This window comes from Gallus gallus, chromosome 4 (assembly GCF_016699485.2).
Source record: "Gallus gallus isolate bGalGal1 chromosome 4, bGalGal1.mat.broiler.GRCg7b, whole genome shotgun sequence".
NCBI classification, from domain to species: domain Eukaryota; kingdom Metazoa; phylum Chordata; class Aves; order Galliformes; family Phasianidae; genus Gallus; species Gallus gallus.
Genome location: NC_052535.1, coordinates 20,028,146 through 20,050,047, shown reverse-complemented (window position 1 = coordinate 20,050,047; position 21,902 = coordinate 20,028,146). Strand labels below are relative to the sequence as shown.

General features: G+C 39.9%; 1 long non-coding RNA gene across 1 annotated transcript in view; it reads left to right on the top strand.

The window, feature by feature from the left end:
* Nucleotides 1-18,192: 18,192 nt before the first annotated feature.
* LOC124418370 overlaps nucleotides 18,193-21,902 on the top strand; it is a 34,760-nt gene continuing 31,050 nt past the window's right edge. The window contains exon 1 of the long non-coding RNA XR_006939267.1: nucleotides 18,193-20,826. This is a non-coding gene — a long non-coding RNA (uncharacterized LOC124418370). The remainder of the gene's footprint in view (nucleotides 20,827-21,902) is intronic.

The following is a 21,902-nucleotide window of genomic DNA, read 5'->3' as shown; positions in this document are numbered from 1 at the left end:
TTGCATCCCTCTGTAGCACTTCAAATGTGTCTGTGACTTTTATCAATTAGTACTTACTGAATCTATAAAATCTGTAGGTTTCTCAGGGTATGGAAGCATTTCCAGTCTCTCAGCATGTTGGGTATCTGTCATGGTTTTATGATTTTTGGTTATCAGTATTCCACATCACAACATCATGCAGTGTACTGGGAGTTAAAGAGCAAATGCTTTAGTTCCGGGTAACTGTCTGGAAGAGAAGAAGAACTACGTTCCCCAAGAGCCTTTTCGAGTACTGTTATCATTCCTGCTCAAGGGAACAGATATAAGGGTGCAGGTCATCTGACTCGCTGCTCACTTCTCATCTCTCCGTGTTCCCTGTTGGATCAGCTCGCTACTGCTGCGCCCGACTGCACACAAGGCTTCAGTATTAGTGTAAGGCCTTTGGCTCTCGGACAATCTTTCTCTCAATTATTGTTGATTTATATTGTATTATAGTGTGTTATCTTACATTCCGATACTATATTTAGTAAATTAGTTTGTTTCTCCTCAGATCGTTGCTGCTGTTTTTAATTATTTTGGGGTCCCCTGTTTCCCTTCCTGGAGGCACGGATTTTGCGAAATCCCTCCGCCCCACTAGTCGCGGAACCGGGCCGGACCAGCCCTTAAATTGTTGACAGTAACCTAATGCTATAAATCAGACCATCAGTAAACTTATTGCTGAAGGTTCCTGATACTGACCTTCTAAATTACTTTGAATGAGGAAGCTGGTAGTTGTAGTAATTCCATAACTTCTGTAAATCTTTTGATTGCTGATGTTCAGAAGTTCTATCTGTGGTAATTTAAGGGTTGTTGGGTTATTTTTTTTTTCAGAGTTTCTATATTAATACAAAAATCTAACAGTATAAACTTATTTTCAGCAATCTGTTTTTTTGCTCACAGACTTCCAAGTTAAAGTTGTAAACAGCCTGTGGAATTGGAAATATCTTCACATGCATTTGAAGACTGTGTTTCTATTTCATGACCTCTGTTTCCTGCTGGCCCCTGATCATTCTGTTCTGAACTGTTTTCTGACCAGGTAGTGGATGTCAATGCACCTTTCAGTTTGTGTGGCAGAAAATTGACTAATGTCGTGTACAGCCTTATAGGAGGCCTCAGAAGTGTAGGTTCCGAACTTCTGACTGTCTTTCCTGACTGTTTAAAATGAGTTGCTGTAAGGTATGCTGCTAGCATTCATAATGCGCAACTTAAAACAACAGTTCCACGTTTATGCTAAAACTGTACCTCTAAGGAATATTCTGAATTTCATGCAGTCATCCCTCTTTTTTCTGAACTGTGTAGGTTTCATTCAAGTCCAGGTTCACCAAATTCTTCCTCTTTCAAACTTCTCTTACAGCTATTCAAGAGCTAAAGGGGAATGAATGATATTCTTGTGATCATTTATATTACATGAAAATACTTTAATGCGTACTACGTAAAAGACATATTAAACTCCTCAGGCACTTTCTTCATACAAATTTGAGTACTTTCAAGAATGTACTTTATCTTTTTTGTCAGCCCAAAGTACATGAAGTACCCTATTTCAGGAAACAGCCCCAGTTCCAGAATTCTTATTAGCAATTCACCGTTACCTTATGAACGCTACCTTTTATGCTACTTACTGGAAGAACTCGTAAATACAGGAAAGGACAACTGTGTGGAAGGGCAAATTCATCAAGGCCAAAACTAGGGTTTGGAAGAAGTCATGCAACCAATGCATCTGATTGGAATTCAGCCTGTTAAGGTGCCTGGTCATTCATGTGTTAGATAAAGATGGAAATAGACTCCCATAGGACACCCATCTCAGCACAAGCCATCTTGGATGGACAGGGACTTCCAGATGTTTTCCAAGCAAGTGAACAAGTCTTCCTGTCTCACCAGTCTTCTGTAAAAGCAGCCAATATACCAATTTATATGCATTAACAAAAAAATGTCCTGTGCTAGCCATTAATTGCCAGTACTCAATGCTGATCATTATTTCTTAATAACAGAGTCTTTTTCATCAAGTAGAAATGCTCAGACACTACTGTCTTGGAGATATGTTCTCAATAATTAAGCTATTTGGAAGCCATAGTTCTGCTCTAGTACTTTGTTTATAGATGAAGTAGGGGGAAAAATATACTTGGAGTCTTCAGAAATCCTTTATTTATTTATTTATTTATTTATTTATTTATTTATTTATTTATTTATTTATTTCTCCCAGTTCTCAAGGAGCACTGGATTTGCAATTACGAATTACTAAACTTCTTATTGTTATCAGGCTGAAGCCCAAAGAAATCTGCTTTCTTATAAGATATGTCATATTGTGTTCTTAGTAATAGAAAAATAAGAGGACAGGTTTGATTCATCATCTTCCTTTTCTGTACTTTCAGGTTATCCATAAGGAGTATAGTGGAGAGAATGTTGAATGCAGACTGTAGTGAGTGTCACAGGTTATCTACTTGTCCACACAAGTGGATACAGATAAGATACTGCACAGCACAAGCAATATCCCTCTTCAAAGAAGAGAAGGATTCAAGCTGACTCTTATCAACAGCTTACTGCATAACTGGTAGGAGGTTTCTCTTCCTTCCTGGCTCGTTGTACAGTTTTGTATTTATAGAAGAAATTCTGGGTTGTGTTTCTATGGTCTATATTTTGTTAAGCTGGATAATGAATTAATTTTTTTCTGGACTTAATATTTGAATCAGACTTAAAACCTGGAGTTTTACTAATAAGTACTCAACTACTAATGTTTTTTTTTTTTTGCACATTTTCCAGATAATTCAATTTCCAGCTTCTCTTATTACATTAGTTCATCATATTGTCACCAACTGCATGAAGTAACCATGAAGTAACAGGTTTTGACCACGGAAACAGATAGCAGTAGTAAGTGATATTGTTTCTACCAGAGCATTTTCTTCCTCTATTGCATGCTTCTGTCTGCTCTGGATCAGTATGAGTAATCACACCTGGACTGATGAGTGGGTACTAAAACTGTAGTTTCAGCACTCTCCCAAAGGAAACTGGAGAAAGACATCATTGCTCTAGATAGTCTAAAGGTCTAGTATTAAATGTGAAGGTTGGTGGCCCTTCCTGTGGCTGGGGGTTGGAGATTCATGATCCCTGAGGTCCCTTCTTACCCAGGCCATTCTGTGATTCTGCGATAGTCCTGCAGAGGAGACCATTAGGGAAGTTAGGATTGGAGGCAGCTGGGGCTGTACTGATCTTGCCCTGATGGAGTTTGTGACTGGGAGGAATGCAGGCCTGGCAAAGAGCAGAGTCAGGACCCTGAACTTCAGGAGAGCAAAATTCTGGCTACTCAAGGAACTGCTGGATGGGGTCTCCTGGGAAACTGTCCTTAAGGGCATGGGTACAGAACAGAGCTGGCAGCTTTTCAAGGACACCCTTCTGTGAGCGCAAGAGCTCTCTATCCCCTAGAGAAGTCAAACAGAGGAGGCGGCTGGCTGGCATGGCTGAGCAAGGACCTGCAGCTTAAAATGAGGGAAAAGAGAGAAATGTACAGAAAGTGAAAGCAGGGCTGTGTAGCCTGGGAAGAAAACAGAGACTTGTCTGCATGTGTAGAGATAAGATCAGGAAAGCCAAGGCGCAGATGGAACTGAACTTGGTAAGGGATGTGAAAAATAACAAGAAGGGGTTCTACAGGTACATAGGAAGGAGTGAGACAGGCCAAGGAGAGTGTTCTTCCTCTGATAAATGAGGACGGAGAACTGACTTCCTCAGACATGGAAAAAGCTGAGGTACTCAGTAAGTGATTTGTCCCAGCCTTCACTGGTGGTCAGGCTCCCCAGGTCTGCCAGAACCCTGAAACTCTAGGTGTGGGTCAGAGGAGTGGATTCCATCCAACTGTAACAGTGGAACAAGTCCAAGACCTCCTCACACAATTGAGTGTGTATAATTCCATGGGGCTGGATGACGTGCATCCCAGGCTTTTGAGGGAGATGGCTGATGTGATTGCCAAGCCGCCCTTCATCATATTTGAAAAATTGTGGCTGTCAGGTGAAAACCCCAGTGACTGGGAAAAGGGAAACATTACTCCCAATTTTAAGAAAGGTAGAAAGGAACTACAGGCCAGTAAGCCTCACCTCTGTACCTGGGAAGATCATGGAGCAGGTCCTTCCGGTTACCATGTTAAGGCACATACGAGACAAAGAGGTGATTTGAGACAGTCAGCATGGCTTCACCAAGGACAGATCTTGCCTGACCAACCTGGTGGCCTTCTAGGATGGAGTGACAGCATCAATGGACAGGGGAAGGGCGACAGATGTCACCTACCTGGACTTCTGCAAAGCCTTTGATATGGTCCCTCACCACATCCTTCTCTCTAAATTGGAGAGGTATGGATTTGAAGGATGGACTGTTCGATGGTTTAAGACCTGGTTGACTGGTTGCAGTCAACAAAGGGTTGTAATTGATGTCTGGGTGGAGGCTGGTCACAAGTTGTCACTAGATCAATCTGTGTCCATGACAGGGGGCAGCAGGCCCAAAGGCCCACTGGCCCAAAAAGGGAAAAGGGGGGGGATAAGGAGATGGGAGCTGGACCCAAAGACAGAACGGTGGCAATGATCTGAGGAGGAAAATTAATTTTACTAAGTATGATATCAGAATGCAAGATAATGCAATATAATACAATATATAATTGAAATTGAGGCAAATAAATCAAATAAAATGAGAGAGAGAGTGTCCAAAACTGAAGGTCTTACTCTGAATTGAAGGCAAAACAGCTGGGGAGCACGCTGGCATACTGCCAGGCAGCATGAGAGAGGGTTAGTCCTGTGACTTGCCAGGACCTTTATCTTCCCCTCTGAATGCAAAGTCCTCTGGGGTATGTCATGGTTTTGTAATCTTGCTATTGGTATTCCACATCATAACATCATGTACAGCCCGTGTAATTAAAGGGTTAATACTCTAGTTATGTGGATCGACAACCTTCCAGATACCTGATTCTCAAAAGAGAAGAACAACTACATATCCCAGAGGACCTCACAGTCAGAGAAGGAAGATACATCACAGAAATCACAGGATCTGAGTCACGTGATCAGGCTCACACTCTCTCTCTCTGGCAGCCAGGCAGAGGGGTGGGTGTGCTTCCAAGCCATGCGCCTTTGTCAAGTAGGCCTTTTGGTTTTGGAAACTTTCTCTCTCTTATTTTATTTGATTCATTACCCTTACTTTCAATTAGATTGTATTATATTGTGTTATCTTGCATTCTGATATCATAGTTAGTAAAATAAGTTTTCCTCCTTAGATCATTGCCTCTGCTCCATTCTTTTTCCCTCTCTGAGCCCAGCTCCCATTTCCCTACCCCTTTCCATTTTCCCTTCCCATTTTTGGGAGTCAGGGGACCCACAGGCCTACTGCCCACCTGTCACGGGCATAGATTGATCTAGATTACACTGTGACAGTAGTTCTTCTCTTCTGAGAACCAGGTATCCATAAAGTTGTAAGTCCATGGAACTGGAGTATTAACTCTTTAACTCCCAGTGCTTTACATGATGTTATGATGTGGAATACCAGTAACAAGAATCATAAAACCACGATGTAAGTGGTGTACCCCAAGGGTAGGTCTTGGGACTGGTGCTCATCTTTATCAATGACATAGATGATAGCATCAAGTGCACCCTCAGTAAGTTTGCAGATGACACTAAGCTGAGCAGTGCAGTCGATACACTGGAGGGAAGGGAAGCCATCCAGAAGGACCTGGACAGGCTGGAGAAGTGGGTCCATGTGAACCTAATGAGATTCATCAGGGCCAAGTTCACGGTGTTGCACTTGGGCCAGGACAATTCCATGTGTTTATACAAACTGGGCAAAAAAACCCTTGAGAGCAGTCCTGTGGTGCTGGTCTTGTGAGTCCTGGTGGATGAGAAGCTGGACATGAGACAGCAGTGTGCACTTGCAGCCCAGAAGGCCAACTGTGTTCTGGGCTGCCTTAAAAAACGGGTGGCCAGCAGGGAGAGGGAGATGATTGTCCCTCTCTACTCAGCTTTTGTGAGGCCCCACCTGGAGTACTGTGTCCAGGCCTGGGGCCCCCAGCATGAGAAGGATACTGAGCTCTTGGAATGGCTCCAGAGGAGGGCCACTAAGATGATCAGAGGCTGGAGCACCTCTCCTATGAAGAAAGAATATGGGGGAACTGGGCTTGTTTAGCTTGGAGAAAGCTCTGGGGAGACATCATTGTGGCCTTCCAATACTTGAAGGGAGCATATGAGCAGGAGGAGGAACGGCTATTTATATGGGTTGATAATGACAGGACAAGGGGGAATAGTTTTAAACTGAGGCGGGAGGTTTGGGTTAGATATTAGGAGGAAGTTTTTCACTCAGAGGGTGGTGACGCACTGGAACAGGTTGCCCAAGGAGGTTGTGGGTGCTTCATCCCTGGAGGCATTCGAGGCCCGGCTGGATGTGGCTCTGGGCAGCCTGGTCTAGTGATTGGCAATCCTTCTGATGGCAGGGGGGTTGAAACTAGATAATCTTTGATGTCCTTTTTAACCCAGGCCATTCTACGATTCTGTGATATGCTACAACAGAGAAGCTAGTTTCTTTTGGCAAGATGGAAAAGAGGGTATTTTTTTGGCCACAGTTATAAGATCCACAAGAGATTTTCTTTTGGTGTACCAGTGATCAACAGAGTTTTGTGGTAACTTCACTTAATCCCTTATTCCAGTCACAGCCTGCTTCAAAACCATCTCTTTTTGTTAAAAAATAAAAAGCAAATCCTGTGGTTTGCTTTTTTAACAATTATCAAATATACAGATATCCAATAAATTAAAGTTTTTATAATAGCAGATTTTATGCTTATGGGCATATTGCAAGGTAAGGCATAGCATAATTTAGATAGCAATATCTAATGTAGAATTCATGCCACTTACTGACACAGCTCTTATTTGACTTAAATATTGAAGAAATGCCTTGCAAATGAGACTTTACTGGTTTGTGCTTATCTCTGATGCTTCAGGCAATTGTCATTATTGGCAGCTGAATTATCTAGAATGCCCAAAAAGGCATAGCACATACATTATGGGGAGGGAGCTTAGAAGCATTCCATATAGCCTTTTGCTCACTATTGCAGTCCTCTTGACACACTATGATAATTGCTATGATAATACTAATAACTTGGCATCTGATGAAAAGAAGCAGTTTATTTATATACTGTATTAATAATTACCGCTGAAATAACCTTTTCAAAGGTATGTGCTCCTCAGCTGAAGTCTGTTCTTCCCACTACCTCATCTGTGTTGTTTACCAACATTCAGAAAGATCTGAAAGCAAATAGCAGCATTGCAGTGTGCTGCCTTATGTGAATCTTTTATTGTCCTTTTGTCTCAAGATTCCTATATAGGATCTGCATTTATAATGAATGTGCAGCACTTTTCCCTAATGCCCCGCTAGACCTAGAATACAAGATTGGCTTACAGGAAAAGTTATTAGTACTTTGTGCCAGAAATACAGAGCCCTACATAGAAAATTCTTTTTTTTTTTTCCTTATTCTAGAAATGGCTATAAAATCAAACTATCTGTAAGAGCCATTTCACATGCTCCAATTCACACCAATACTCAGATATTCCTCTGCTGTATGCTGTTAATGCCTTTCTTGGACTTGTAACAATCCTGTGTCTAAAGATAGTGCAATTGCCAAGGTTTGATCCAAGCGTGACAGCTGTAGGGTTTGGACAGTGGTCATTGATTGAAGCAAGCCCATGCTTACTACTGAATTAAGTAACAGGTCTGGTTGAGCAGTCAATGAATTCTACTGATGAAGTTTCCTCCCTTCCATGTTGTTTCACCTCTGTCTTTTTCCACCAAATATACTTCCTGTATTTTGCAGTGTGTTTGAGGCACACGTTCTCTTTTTAATAATTATATTGTCGTCTAATGTAGTACAAGAAGAGGTACAGCCACTTGTCTGCAAAGCAGAACACATCTTGCATTGGTGGCATCAATTTAGCCCTCTGAGCCATAGGATCTCAAAATGCTGCAATTATCTAATCCTCAATATTTCTCAGGAAGAATTTATATTAAAAGAAACATACAGTTTTAAAGCAAAAGTGAGGCAACAGTACTGTTTTTTTTTCCTTAGTTGTCTTTCAAGGAAAAACATCTGGATAGCTAGTTAAAGCTGCTAACAATTTGAACTGCTGGCTGAGGTCATTCAAAGTCTCTTAACAGAAATAGATATAATGTACCCTTAATTTGCATGTCAGGAGCTTAGGTCTCAGATATGTGGCAATTAATGAGCTGTATTCAGGAAGATCCACGAGCGAATTGGACTTGCCAGTCGTAACCTTTGGGGAGTTATTTTACATGTGCTGCTAATCATTCATACATGTGGAACAGACTTCAGAACAAGCCTGAGCAGGCAGATAAAAGACTTGATTTATTGACCTGTTTTCCCAGTCTTATTGAAGTGAATTTAAAAAGTCTTCCAGTTATTAAATTAACTAGTATGGAAGCTGTTTATATTTGGACGTTGAGATAGAGATGAAAGCGTAAGAGTGGCTCTTTAACCTTTGAGGAGACTCTTATATTTAGTTGCCTGCATTAACTTAATGATCAATCTCTTGTTCAATTTCCTGTTTCAGTGGAGTCCAGGAAGGCGACTGGCAATTTAGCAGCACTGATGTGTGTGGGTGATTTAGAGCATAGGACTGCAGTCTAATATGTCTTTCTATAAATTACAAGTACTATAAATAAACTCATTCAAAAAAATATTCAGTCTTAGATTCTTGAGGAATTGTCAGATGTGTTATGGGTGCAATAATTCAAGAACAATTGATTTCTCAGTGTGAAGATAATCAGAAGGAAACAAAAAAATCCTCAGGAGAATCGCTTCAGAAGATGTTAGCATCACCTATAAATTATAAAGCTGGTAGACTTCAGAGTTATTTCTGTTCGGCAAAGGCATATTATTTTTAGCTGTGTGAAGGCAGTATGAGTTCATGCTGTGCATTTTCCTCAGTAGTTGGAATCCTGCTAATTTTGGATAAGTCTTTAATGGTGTATGTGTATGCAAAGCGATTATGAGGTATCAGTATCACATCTATTAAATTTCAAGCAATGCAAATGAAATAGTTTGAGTGGAGAAAAAATATATGTGGATAAATGAAGTTTGTTTACAGCAATAATTGGCTGACACTGACGGACGTTGATCCACAATGGCTTGAACAGAAGTCTCTGTCAGCTATGTGTGGATTGGTCTCCTGAGCTTGTGTTTACCAAATTCATGAAGCAAACAAAGAAACAAACAAAAATAAAAAAGAAAGGAAAAAATATTCTTTTCTCCCATTTTCTGCTGCCGTTATGGTGTCATCCACAGGCACATTTTATATAGGTACCTATAGGCTGTGAAGAAGGAGAGTTTATAGGTGTTACGCTTTTACTCTGCTTGTCCTATGCATATGTTTGTCTTCTCTGATAAACCTGGGAGAGAAATGAACACAGATGGCCATACTACCTAGCTCTACATATTTCCATACCTCCATCTTGTTCAGATCTTTGTGGCTACAGTTATCTAAGCTGGTATGCTGGCCAGCGCTCCTTCTCCCATCCCCAGGGCCCACGCTGTCCTTCTCACAGACAAGCCTGGCCCACTGCCTTTGGCTTATGGTCTTGCTGATGCTGACAGGCCCATTGATGTTACAGCATCCATGGTGCTGCTTTCTGGGATGAAAGATTTCCTCTCCATATGCAGCTTGTACAGCTGGCGAGCGTGCTGATGATGCATGTTACTGCTTATCTCCATCTTCACATTTCAAGTGGAATTCTGTTCTTTCAGTGACATTTGTGCTTCCTTCCAGAGTCTTTGTCTTTGTGTCTTTGTGGCTTAGAGATACCCAGATGTGTCACTTTGGTGCCTTGGGAAGCCTCTGTCAAAGCAAGACAAAACCATGAGGAGACTAGTCAGCCTCATGCCTAAAAAGGCAGCTCACGAGGCCTTATTTCCCTCAGCAGAATGACTCTTCTTCATGCATAAACATTTACTGCCTTGCTTTGCTTATACTCTCCACTTACTCTGCCCTTTTCCACATTTTTTTCACTGTTTTCACTAATTGTGATTCAAGTTGCCTTCATTTGCTCACATTCCTTATTTTTTATGGACCAAAAACTCTTCTTTTTCACGCTCTCCAGTCTCCCCTAAAACTGTTTGCTGAGCAGTCCTGTATGTAGATCCAGGGTGTCTTGCTTGTAACCAGTTAGTCATGAAAGTGCTGAATACTTCTTTTGGTGGCAGTATTTTGCATCAGGAGGAAATTTATACAGCTTATTTTTCATCACAGAGAGGATGTTGTTCTAACCTTTCACTCCATTTATTGCATATTTTACTACACTGTGATTTTTTCCAGAGGCAATTAGAGGTTAGACTTCACAGACTTTCTTCAGAAGTGAGTTAGTAGCTTGTGCCTCACCAGTAAGACACTGATGGAAGTTTTACAAAAATGTAGTAGACTTACTGTGCCACCCAAGCACCTTCTTTGTGAGTGATAGGATTTTAAATGCCCTGCATCCTCATTTTAGGTTAGAATTCTTTCTTTTTCTGAGGGCTAAAAACTGTATTCCTAGAGCCTAATTCCACACGGATGGAGTTTTCAAGCTATGTGGAAGTGCTCAGTGCCCGCTTCCATCAGAAGCTGAGTTCCTGCCAAAGCTGCTTTGAAAAACCTACACTGCTCACACTAAAGAAATGAGTCCAGATGGCCTCCCTTTTTCATGGAGGCAAGAATGGTCCAAAAAGAGTTTCTAAAATGTTGTCTAAGTTCTGCTAATTACTACAGCAGTACTATGGAAAAGATGGTAACAGGATAGTTCTGAGAGAGCTGTTCTTTGTTTTGTAACATTTTTGAGGTAGTCAAATGTGTTCCAATTGCTTGGAGTGCTTTATAGTCTGTTTGGCTTTAAAAGCATGACTTATTTCCAGTAAGCACTGTAAGATATATTATTCAAAATAATGTTTTTTCTGATGAGCAGTTTCTTCATGATTTGTTGTGTATGAAAATTGCATCTCCCCTCCATTCGTGGCACATGAGTGAGGAAACTGAAAGCGCAGCCATTTTTACTAAGATTTTCTTTGTGAAAAATACTATGTCATTAAAATAGGCTCTGAGAAATTGATAGACATACAGAAATATGTAAATAACATGCCAAACCAAAGCTTTGGGCACCTTCACAGAGTGCAGTCATAGCTAGGACCACCATAACCCTCCTCTGGATGCACTGTTTATTTGGATTTACACAGCCACTCTGCTCCTGCCTCCAAGAGACTTCAGGGTGATTTGACAAGTGTGCAGAGCTATGAATGCAGTATGGTTGAAATCCTATTTGACTTGCGTTCCTCATTTAAGTAAGGAAATAACGTGATATTTTATTTCACCCAGCAACAAAAGATTTCCCTGCCTTGAAGGAGGTTTGCTCTAGTCAGTGTTACTTGCACACAAAAGTAAGATAAACAGCTACATCAGCCTGCTTTGATCCTTGATTGGTTCCAGGACAGATTTCCTCTCTTTTTGGGCAGAAGGTACCAGCACACTGATGTATTCACCACACTTTTCTTTTAATTGAAGTGTGCTGTTACTCCTGTGCAAATCAGAGCACAAATATGCTCAAAGCCTGTAGTGATAGGATTTGGGGAACTGCTCTTTGCTTTTGGGACAGCATATGCATTTTCTGCAGCGCTAAGCAGTATAACAGTAAGGCAAGAAAATCCCAGTTTAAAGATGTCCTTTGAAAGCAATAGAACTCTGAGATATACTCTGTACATGTGAAGCTGATTCTGCAAAGCTTTTGAGAAATGTTATGGAAAAAAAAATAGCTCACATGGCCTGGTGAATGCTGCCTGGGCTTCCAGCATGCTTTTCTGAGAAAATTAAACATTTGCACTAGAGCAAGATTTAATTATCCTTCTGAAGTATTCCTTCTGTTGGGAGGTGGGGGGAAAGGGTCTGTACTGCTTTAAGGCTAGACTCTGTGTTTGTTCCTGCTTCCACACAGGAAGGAAAAGCCTACAGAAATTATTTCCATTGATTTACTGAACAGATTAGAAGCATGTTCTTATGCTGTTTGCATCACCTACTGAACAGTATCTAGTGTAGAAAATCAGTCACCTAGCTGTTATGGTCATATCTGTTGGTTTTTCTGAGTCCACTGTTAGGTTCCTTCTGTTCAGGAAGCTGCAATCACAGCTAAACGCAACTCCTCTCCATCTGCCACCAATCGCTGCTGTACTAAAGACAAACTACAATGGGAAGACTAATGGCAATTGATATTAAGGACTAACGGTGTTTGACTGAATCTTTTGAGCTGCTCTATTTTAACCCTGGAGTATGTGTTTATTTTGAAACGAAGTACGTCTCTGTGGAAACTCTAGATTTGATCTTCTGAGTTATAGTACTTAAAAATCTACGGGGACTTTTTTTCCTTCTACTCTGTGTGCTTAGAGACCAAATTAAATTGACCTCATTTTCATTTCTTTGCTGAGTTTTCTTTTCAGAGACCATTAGCAACTGAATGCTATGATTTCATTTTTGTAAAATTATGTTTTCTAGCACTAATAAGGTCTGCAGTGCTTAGGGCCTTTCTCTTCATCAGTATTCCTTCCACTATACCACAGCATGTGTACACACAAACCTTATTCTGAATTTTGAAAGACTTCAGACTGAATCATTACTTCAGATTCTTTCAGTAAAGCAGCTGTTGTCATAAGATAGTTTTGACATTGACCTGGATTTAATCCAATCACTAATGTATTCTTATTTCAATATTCAAGATGTAAGAATATATCTTATGAATCATCTCATATTTGTGCAGTAAAATCCATAAAATAGAGAAATAGTGTTGGAGGAATTTACATATTCTGTGCAGAAAATGTTAAGCCTTCAATGTTATTCCTACAACTTGCACTTTAAAGTTTTAGACTTAAAAGTAATTAACCTCAGCAATTTACAAAACCCATTTGGGATATTAGAATTATTCTCTATAACTTTTTTTTAACCTTCTTCCAAGAATAGCATCTGTTTGATAACTGCTGAGAGACAGTGAAAGGAGTGAATAGAGCATAGACATTTCCTTTGATACTTCGTACAATTTGTGAAGAGTTCTCATTAGTGTTCAGTTTTGCCTTAAACTAGTAAGTGATGTTCTTAAACCTGTTTTTCATATATACTGTATACGATACATTATTTCTTCAGTGGGCAGCCTGCAGAAGGGAAAATCTACCTCTAGTACCCAGTATTTGACTTACTGTGTCAGTTTAAAGGTCCTGTGTTGTCAGCTCCCCTTCCTGCCAGCAGCTGGCTTCCAACATGGTTTACCTGCCCATTTCAGAGGGATCAGAGCCAACAGAGCAGTCCTTTCCCAGCCATAGCAGGGCTTGGTTTTCATTTCTTTCTGGGCTAAAGCCTTTTTCAGCACACAGATTTCACAGTTTGTTAGCCTTGTAAAATTCAAAGGATGTCTTAGCATTTTTGAAACAATTGGCAGACAATCCATAAAATACTGCAGTGGCACTTTCCTTTAATCAACTTCTGTATTATTATTTTTACTAAACTTTGAGTTTTCATTGTATTTTGCTGTTCTCGTGTTAATGCTTGAATACAGATATGTATACAGTGTTGGGTTTGGGAGCTTTTATTCACCCACATTTTCAAAATGCTATTATAGATCGTAGAATGTTCCTGCATTTGGAAGGCAGCAGGAATCCAAAACCTGTGCTTTCCCTGAATCTTTCATATCTCACTCTGGTAACATTTTTGGAAAATTTCTTTGTGTCTGCATTTCAGGATCCAGCTGTTCCTGTCCTCTTTATTAAGGTCACTAAATAAGAAGCTATTTGGTACTGCCAAGAGCACTTCCAGAAGGGATATATTTTGCTCCTTCAGCACTGCTGTGCTTCTCAGCAAATTTTAATGTGAGTTAATCTATTTATCTAGATCACATTCATTACTACAGGGAAAATTAGCAGTGAGATTTTAATTTGACTTCATTTCCACATTGCTAAGTTGAAGTGGAAATTAATAGATACTACAGGAGACTACAGGAAAATGGTACGCTAACACCGTGGCATCAAAAGCTACCCTGAACTCTCACTTAATGCTTTCCTAACTCGACACCCATCACATTGTTCACTTGCATGCCTTCTGAGTAATAGAGAAAGAGAAGATATAATTCCCTCACTACTGGCATACAATTAAAAAAGATCTACTCTTCAGCTTTAGATCCAAGGGCTTTGAGTGTATGGCTACTGCACGTGTCCCTAATATGCATTTACAATATTTCCCCAATAAGTATTGTCCATCCCTCAGCTCTTTCTGATGTGAAGCATGCTGAGCCAGCACCTAAGTCTGCATTTATGCATACAGTTTAATGAGACATATTTATAGTAAGCACAAAACTAGTCATACTTCATCTTCTGCATCAGAAATAATTCAGAATTGATGGGTCAGAAAAAGTTTCTATATTAATTCCACTTTCATGAAACAGTTTTTGGCAAGATTCGTAAAGAATCATTCTGGATGGGCATATTTTTGGTGACAAAAGCAAGGCAATAATGTGACTCGTCTAAATACATGATTGTCTCTTGTCAATAAGTAAAATGAAAAGAGATAGAGCATCTGTGACCACAGAAGAATTCAGATAATAGAAAATTGAACACATTTTAGTTTGGAAGCCATGTATTGAATCTAAAGAGACGGGTCTTACTCAACCAGTTGTCCTTTCTGAACTCATTCTGAAATGAAAAATATATTGGATGTTATTTTTCTGAAGGTAAAATATTTTTGTTCCACTGAGTTTTAGAAAAAAAATGTGTCCTGTAAACAACCAGACTATGCATCTTGCCACAAAGACTATATTTTGAAAAACTGGCAATGGAAAATACCTCAGTTATAAAATATTTCACAACTGCTGAGTGAAAGTTTAACTTTGGATCTAAAAAGCCTATCTAGCAAAGCAAGACATAGGTGAAGACTGCTATTAAAGTGTAGTTTAGCTCAGCTGTGTCAAATCAGCTTTGAAAAGATGTTTGCATGGTAACCTAATCAGTGGAAAGAAAAGGTGATGGCTTGTGTATAAGTATACACATCATAAATATCACAAGAGGATCATAGAGTCACCAAAGTTGGGAAAGACCTACAAGATCATCCAGTTCAACCATCCACCTATTAACAATAGTTCTCTCTAAACCATGTCCCTCAACACAACGTCTAAATGTTCCTTGAACAACTCCAGGGTTGGTGACTCCACCATTTCCCTGGGCAGCGCATTCCAGTGCCTGACCACTCTTTCAGAAAAATAATTTCCTAACTTTTTTTTTTTTTTGGGGGGGGGGGGGGGGGGGGGAGATTTTGAAAGTCTCCTCTTAGTTTTAAGGTACAGTGTTATACTTATCAGACGATCGCTTCTATTACAAATACTTACTTAACTGGTACTTTATGTCATGCACTCCATAGCAGATTCCAAGCCACGAGTTGCAAATATGAAGTGAAAGGATGGATTTCATAGCTGTCCCAATATGTTATGTATTTCTTTATACTTGGAGTACTGCTGTGATCACTATTTGTGAATCTTCTTGAGTGTTTCAGTAGCAGTCTCTTTTACATTGTCTCAAGCTTTTTGGTTTTGGTGGCAGAAACTACAGGTAGATCAAAGTCCCATTGCCATTTGCATTGTATGTGTGCCCTTCCCCACCAGCCCGCCTTGCAGCTTTTGCATTTTCATGGCGCTAGAACCGCACATTCCAAAATCACAGAAAATTCCAAGCCTGACTCAAAGGTCAAGAGACTTCTTGAGGAGGTTCATTTGTGTATTCCTACTGGAGTCATTTTTTTAAGCTCTACACAAAAAGATTAAATGATTGTTAATTTTCAAAGGAAAGCAGAGTTTCTGGCATACTGCGTAATGGCAAGATCTGGGGGTTTTAGGGAAAAAAATAAAAACATGCCGAATACTTGTGATAAAATCTCAGGAAGATCTACCCATATTTTGAGCTATCTAAGAGATCAGACCCCACGACTTGTTCTATGTTGAAACTGTTCCTGTTGAGCCTGTGTTGGAAACATGCTCTCTGATTCAGTCATCAGTGTAATTCTGACCTTAAATATACAAACCCAGCTCCCATTATCTTCCCTTCCACAGTTGTCAATGGAAAAACTTCAATCTGTTTAACTTAGCTCAATGCTATATATATATCCAGCCTCAAACCCTATGAAGGACTTAGAAGAAAATTATTCAGATCATCTAATGCTCTTCTTATCTGCTATCTGCTTTTTTTAATGAGGTAGTACCCTGAGCATGGTGGTTAGCTTTCCTCCTTCCCTGTTTAGCCCAGTTCTTGGGATTCCAAGGAAACAACTCTCTCTCTGGTTATGGACAAAAATATTATTTTTTTACCAGTAGTGGTACACCTGAGCTGTTTCAGCTCTAGTGGAAGAGAAGAAAGAAAGGGTGTGCAGATTCCCAAGAAGACAGTGCTTTATAGGTCAGGGCCAGGCTTCAAGTCTTCATACCAAAGCTTCCAGGAGTTTTCAGACCCAGAGTTCTGATTTGGGATCAGCACTTACGATGAGTTAAAGTCTCTCTTGCTACCTCATTTAGCTCATATTCACTGCTGTGAGCATCTTGGCACCTTAGAAGTTTACAAGGGAGCTGACTTTTCTAGCAAACCATTTACCTAGTTGTGTGAAATTATGCTAATTGAACCAGGTTGATATGTAACTACGGAGATAGGAGTTGCTTTGAAAGTTTTATAGAGCTTCAGCTTTTTCCCTTCTTATACATTTATTTGAATTATTATAGACAGACTGGCTGTTTGCATTTTTTGCCAGGGAAAAAGTAATATACTTAAGTAGTGAACACTGCAAGACAAGTAGTGGGTGTGCATTGAGGATGTGCATCCATCCCTGTGTTTATTTGTCCAGAAGGTTTTTACTCTCCCCCCATCCTAGCGCCTGTAATGAGGGGTTGATGGGATCACTCCGCTGGCATAAGGTTAAGTGAGATGCTGAAGCTCTGTGTCTGATTTGGGGTCAGGAGGAGGAAAAGGGTTCCTACTCCAGTGCAAACTATGGATGTATCCACTACTTCTCCCACATGTCCATTCAGACTGGTAACACAAACTGTGCTAATGCTTATTTTAGCTGTTCATTTAGACAATTAGTATTTATTTAAAAAAAGAAAAAAGATTTGTTAATGGTTACTTTCTACTCACTCAAGTTGTAGCTACTCCTGAGAGTTCTTGCTGCATTTTAACACGAACGTAGCTTCACTGTTCCACTTCCATCACTGATAAACAAAGCAGTGTCCAGCTTAAGAAGTATAGACCTGAAAATTAATAAAAAACTAACAACTTTTATCAGTTGAATTAAATCAATTAAAGTAATGAAGAGACTGTAGGGAGTGTGGTGAATTCGATGAAATTAATATGATAAACCTATTCAAACTAGCCTGTTTTATCTTGCACCTGTATTTAAATGATAGAATAAAATAATTATGAACTAAATCTGGAAGAAAATTGTGATTCTCCCCAAAGATTTTAAAATAAAATTTATCTTTATAAACAAAACTCCATCTGTTTCTCACACACAGCTTCGCAGTTCTACCTCCACTGCTTTTCCTGGAACAACAGAAGAGATATTCCTTAGAGTACCTAATAGGAGAGGGTGTTTGAATTATTCATATGTTTGTTATGGTGAGAGAGAGAGAGAGATTTTTATGTATGTATGCACTCTGGAAGCATCATGGTACACGATGTACTGTCTCGTCTGCTCATTTCTACCATTTACAGTCTTACCACCAGTAGAGACTGAAGGGTTGGTGTTTTTATTATAATTATTATTGTGCTCAGTGCTATACCTGAATTTCTTGTATACTTAAATGTTAAAGTTAAGATGTTAAATGTTAAAGAAAAGTTTTTCTGAGTCTTATAAACAGAGCCCACAAACAAAACTGGGCAGTCAGCAAATCCATGTACCCCAGGGAGCCAAAAAAACACAAAGTGCAAATTTGATTACTGGCATAATACCTGACAAATGTGCTCAGAAACTATGGCTGACAACACACATACTCACATAACTGTAAGATATCTTTTGCACTGAGATGAGCCTTGTAATTTTTATTTTTATTTTTATTTATTCTTTTTCTTTTTTTTTTTTTTGGAGACTCTTGACACCCTGACTTCTCTTACTCAGTAACATTTTAGCTTCGTTGTTTATTCAGTGTAGAAGCCTTTTTATGAATACTTTTTGGGGGTTCAAGAATAAAACAAGCAGAGAAAACACTTATTCCATTGTACTCATATGGTCACTGGATGTCCCAGAGATCTAAGATACAAGTTGATATGACATACGGCTCCTCTGTTTGGTTCTGAGCAGGGAGGACAATGTATGTCACCAATAGTTATTTTTTGGAGTAATTTGCTCATTTCACTGTACTCCACTGTCAATGTCCAAAGCATTCAAGTAAGTATGTTCAGTCATGGATACCTCATGCTGTCTTCCTGCTGCTTTCTGATCAAAAGTGCATCTGCCAAATCCTGTGATGGCACTAATGGATGTCATGGTTTCTGGTTATCGGTGTTCCACATTGTAATATCATGTAGTGCACTGGGAGTTAAAGAGTTAATGCTCCAGTTCTGGGTACCTGTCCCAGAAGAGAAGAAGAACTACATACCCCAGGGGACTTTGTGTTCAGAGAGGAGATAAAATCCCTGGCAAAGTCACAGGATCTGGCTCTCCTTCCTTCTGCTCATCCCGACCACACATCTCATCTCAGCATTAGAGTAAAGCCTTCAGTTTTCAAACCCTCCCTCTCATTTAATTTGGTTTATTAGCTTCAGTTCTAATTATATTGTATTATATTGTATTATAGTGTGTTATCTTGCATTCTTATTTAGTTAGTTTGTTTCTCCTCAGATTGTTGCCGCCGTTTTAAATGTATGGGTTTGCCAAAGACAAATTCTTTCCTCTAATTTCTCATCATTTAAAGTACTCAGATTAATTATTGCCACATAGATCAGTTCTTTGGGTACAAATGTTCACCCTAGGAGAAAATCAAAATTAGCTTTGAAACTACTGGTACATAAACTATGCAATTGCATTTTTCAATAACATAGCACAGTTCAAATTTAATTATTTGCATGTTAGCTCAAAGTTAGCAGAAAATAAAAAGGCTACCAGTTTGAATTTTAATGTAAATGCACAGTCAGAAGACTTGGTGTTACTCATCCTTCTCTGTAAAATAAATTTACTTGACATTACATCTTTACATTGCTATAGCTCAGACTGATGCCACAGTAATAGAGGCTGTTGAATATTTTACAATATTTCCTGTTTCTAGAAGTCACTATTGAAGGGTATACGCTGAAAACATTGTGATCTTCCTGGACAACAAGAATATTACCTGTGATTCCTTGCAGTCTGGGGACCTGGAAGGGGATTGAGCACCCCAGAAAAGGGTGCAAAGGTTGGAGCCCTCAAGGTAATGAGCCACGGGCTGGGGAAGCAATGCACGAAGGAGCAAAAATGCCTAGGTGTGTCAGGCCCGACGGTAAGGGTCCTATCATCAGTTACAAAAGGAGAAACAAAAATGTGGTCAATAGTAACAGTCTCTACTGTGTTACCTGGGTTGTGGGTTAACTGCTTCATGTTCTTCCCTCTCAGAAACTTGTACTTCAGTATGATATGGCACAAGGTTTTATTTGTGTGCCAGCCCACATCAGCCCCTGCTGGGGCCTAACTGCAGATTGTAGTGTCAGTGCTCTGCTTTTTCTCACCTTGGTCTTAAAGAGCCTAAAGCACACACGTCCTTTTGCTTTGCTTTCTGCTATACTGTGATCTCATTCGCCTCTCTTGGAGCTCTCTGGATTACGTAAAATTAACTCATTACCTCTGTGTCATGAGATGTAAAATAACAATGCAGTGCCATTCTTAAAAATCACACCATGGAATTAAAAGACAGGCAGACAGCTGCCAGCACCAAATTGCCCTTGGACTGCAGTTTAAATGTAGTTTAAATATCAGAAAAGATGTTGTTTTTTTTAAAGACTGTGGGTAAGCTACAGCTTGGCCATTTGTCTCAGTGTGAGTTATTTTGGAACAAGCCAGAAAATAAGCAGTAATTGGAGCCACTCTTCCTTCATTGATTACTCTCTCTGACTTCTAAGTGTAGCCGGCAGAGAGGAGGGGAAGGAGAACAAAGTCATTATGTTGTTTTTGTGCAGAACCTGGGCTGTGTTGGTCTGTGATGGATGCACTACTCACAGCATGATAGGAGCCCACTCTCCTCTGCCTGATCTCTCTGATCTGAGGCAATTCAGCAGCAGGGTCTTCTTCCTTTTGCTTCTCAGGAGTGGGGATGTTAGAAAAACACTTCATAAAGACAAGGTAAGGGGCCTGCTGCAACTACAGGACTGATGTGTGTCTGAGGTTAGACTTTTGTGTGATCCAACACAGACTTGGCAGCAGTTCATCCTCTCCCAGCATCACTCCATGTGCCATAGCCTAAACAATGGGATCCATGCCAGTAGACTCCTGTACCATACTTATTTGTCTGCACGTCTGCTGTGCAGCTCAAGGCTGTAACAGTCTCACTTAAGGTTGATAAAGGAGATAAATACCCCTGACAGGTGTGCAGCAGCCTGCCGGCACACCGACACACATCAGCCTTGTTTGCTGTATGAGTGCCTTCCTTAAGGACTGAACTTCCCTGCAGGTCAGGTGAACTGAACACCGCAGTCTTTCCTGCTGCTGGCCTGTGGCTGTACTGGGAGAAGGTCTGCAGGGAAGTACAGAACTGGGACCACAAAAGAGGACCGTGAATATAGCAGTGAGTACATGGACTAAGAATTAGTCCCTCTGTGTTTGTGTTCACTAATAACTTGCAGGAAGGAGCCACAGGAATACTTTTTACCTGATGTAATCTTACCTTTAGCCTGATGTAAATAAGCAACATTTACTGTCCTTATTAATAATAGTGTTTCCATTGTCTCTCCCTATCAACAGTATGTAGTGTTTGCATTCTCCTTCCTGCTATTATGGTGGAGCGATTTAGGGTTTTTCTTTTTTAAAGCTAATTTCTTTTTTTTTTTTTTTTTTTTTTTTTTTTTTTTTACCTATTTTCTCTTTGTTAAAGAAGTCAAAACTTTACTGAAACACACCAGCTCTGCTGTCCCACCAAGAGCAGCTAGCCAGCCTGGTTTATTTTGCCAATTAGTGATTTTCTGATGCTGACAGACATGGGAGTGAGAAAGAGAGCTCAAATTAATTCTCATTTGTGACATGGGCTGGCACTTGAACCTAGCTAAATTAAAATGTTCTTTCTGTGTTTAGTCTGCTCAAGTAAATTAACCAAAAGTCCCTGTCTCTCACCACTGGCTTTACAGCTTAGATCTTTGAGTACACAGAGCAGAGAGACATAACTATTTATGGCAAACAGATGTAAGGAAACAGCAAGCTCTTGTGCGTATGGTTCCCTGCATTAATTGCCCATTCTGTTTTACAACAGCTTCGTAGCACTACAGGGCTTAATAGTTTGCCACAGCTATAAAAATTGCTACCAGTGTGTCTGCTAACACTTGCTATCATATCTTCTCGCTTTCCATGATTCACAAGCCTCACAATGCTATTTGGATCAGTTCAGCATAAACATTTTGTTAAAACACTCATTTGTCTTTGTTTCCAGAGCTGTCCTTTCCAAAGCTGCTTTCATTTCTCTTGGTTCCTGCCCTTGCTATTTCATCATGAATTTATTTCCAAACTCCTTTCCAAGGTATCCGGGGCCATCAGTAAATGCTGGCTTTATTTTGCTCTTTTTTTCTGAAGAGCCTCTACAAATTTAATTTTAAATACTGAAAGCTTGAGACTGCTTTTCAGTGAAAAGAGTGATTTATTTATTTTTAATGG